The following is a 2,438-nucleotide window of genomic DNA, read 5'->3' as shown; positions in this document are numbered from 1 at the left end:
CCTCTACCCCCTCGGAAGCCTCTTGGATTGAAGTTGTCAGGGCCTCTTGAGCTTCTGCCCTGGTAAAACTCATTTTCTTCTGGAGCCTCCATGGTCTTTGGAGCCTCTGCCCCTGCAACCTCTTTTTTGTTTGGAGCCTCTACTCTGCAACCTCTATTTTGTCTAGTGCCTCCATGGCCTCTAGAGTTATAGATGGAGGAAGTACTTCTTCTTTTTTCAAACAACAATAACATAAATTATATATAAAAGGGATTTGATTTGTCATCCAAATTTGCTTAATTTGGAAAAAACATTGAAATTTTCATATAATTTGTAATGTTTTTTAATATTGATGATGTTATATTTTGGTTGTTTTAGTTGCAATTGCATAGCAGTTTGCGGCTTTTAGATAAAAAGAATAAGAGTAATGATTTACATAGTTATGTGAACAAGTCAATGGGTGATCACTAAGGTCTATGGCCTAGGTTGGTAACTTTCATTGCACTTAGGAGGGTATCGGCCTAAGGTCAGCCAAAATGGTCAATCCTACGTCGTAATTTGTGGTAGATGGGGCTTACAACTGTGGAGAAAAAATTGTGTTATTTTTAATAAACACAAAAATTTGTACAAATTATAATTAATTTGGATTTAAAGTGGGTCCTATTCTCTAAATGGGTCATTTGATTCTCTTTCTGGGTCGATTTGTTTTCCAACTTGATTTTCGATGGCTTCTTTGATACAAAGATATTTGGTCTTCGGTTTCTCTTTGCCGGACTTTAGAGGGCTTTGGTCTCCGTGCGGGCGATTTGATCGTCGGCTTTGAATTTGATGTCCTCTTTGGACGATCCGATACTTTGATCTTTGGTTTGGCTTTGCCGCTTTTTGGAGAGCTTTGGTCTCCGTGTGGGCGATTTGATCATCGGCTTTGGATTTGATGTCTTCTTTAGACGATCCAAGGCTTTGATCTTCGCTTTGTCTTTTCTGCTTTTGGAGGACTTTGATCTTCATGTGGGCGATTTGATCCTCGGCTTTGGATTTGATGTCTTCTTCAGATGATCCGAGGCTTTGATCTTTGGTTGGCTTTGCCGCCTTTCAGAGGGCTTTGGTCTCCATGTGGGCGATTCGATCGTCGGCTTTGGACTTAATGTCTTCTTTAGATGATCCTTGGCTTTGATCTTTGGTTTGGTTTTGCCGCCTTTTGGAGAGCTTTGGTCTCCATGTGGGCTATTTGATCGTCGGCTTTGGATTTGATGACTTCTTTGAACGATCTGAGGCTTTGATCTTTGGTTTAGCTTTGCGGCTTTTTGGAGGGCTTTGGTCTCCGTGGAGGGCGATTTGATCTTCAGATTTGGATTTGATGTCTTTTTTGGACGATTCGAGGCTTTGATCTTTGGTTTGGCTTTGCCGCCTTTCGGAGGGCTTTGGTCTCTGTGGGGGGCGATTTGATCATCGACTTTGGATTTGATGTCTTCTTTGGACGATCCGAGACTTTGATCTTTGGTTTGGCTTTGCCGCTTTTCAGAGGGCTTTGGTCTTTGTGGGGGGAGATTTGATCGTCGCCTTTGGATTTGATGTCTTCTTTGGACGATCCGTGGCGTTGATCTTTGAATAGGTGGATTTGGTGCTCCATAACACTTTTGGCGGCGTGTCCCTTTGACGTTTGGATCGAAGAGGTCCTGGTCGATACTTTTGATGAAGAACGCGACAAACACCTTGAAGCTTTGGGATGCACTTGGGAAGCTCTTCCTTGGCTTTGATGGATCCTTCAACGGCTTATGTAGCTTTGATCTTTCCTTCGGCTTGGGTATACGACGAAGAACACTCCATCGATTCGTCAACCAATATTGGATCATTTCTCCAAATCAATGACTTTCGACGAAGAATGCTTCGAAAGACACGAAGAACATGAAGAACAATATAGAGAGAGTTTAGAGACTTACCATTTTTCTTGAATCCTCGATGTAACTTCGGTGTGTCAAATGAATTGGTCCTGACTCATATTTATTGGGGAGGAGTGACCTTGGCTTCCTTTTTTAATGATGCCACGTGGCGTGTCCTGATTGGACAATAGAAAGATTTTATAATATTTCATTTTCCATAAGATGTTGTTTTCCATTCTTGACGGATTTGATTATGCAATTTCCTTTCTCGCCAAAATTTTTGTATCATTACTTTTTTCGGAAGATATTAATTTATATACTTCATTTATTGACATGATTAATTTATTTTGTTGCCAAATTTATTATGGCTCTATTTATGCATGTAATATTTGTACTATATCTTCCATTTTAAGCAAATTTTTGTATTAATGGTTGATATTTACTGTACAAAAACTAACATATGTGCATAATGAAATATTACACATTTATTATATCAGAATTTAATTTTCTTCCAATAGATATGATATTTAATTTAATTTAGACATTTAATTTTTAATGCCTACAATAATAAAATTAGAA

General features: G+C 39.0%; 1 pseudogene; it reads left to right on the top strand.

Moving 5' to 3' along the window:
* The first annotated feature begins 415 nt into the window (after positions 1–415).
* Positions 416–557, top strand: LOC127247060 (U1 spliceosomal RNA; annotated as a pseudogene).
* The last annotated feature ends 1,881 nt before the right edge of the window (positions 558–2,438 follow it).

The sequence above is a fragment of the Andrographis paniculata genome, unplaced genomic scaffold (genome assembly GCF_009805555.1).
Source record: "Andrographis paniculata isolate CXL003 unplaced genomic scaffold, ASM980555v1 Contig110END, whole genome shotgun sequence".
NCBI lineage: Eukaryota > Viridiplantae > Streptophyta > Magnoliopsida > Lamiales > Acanthaceae > Andrographis > Andrographis paniculata.
The sequence above is the reverse complement of the archived record's forward strand: the minus strand, read 5'-3'. Positions and strand labels throughout refer to the sequence as shown.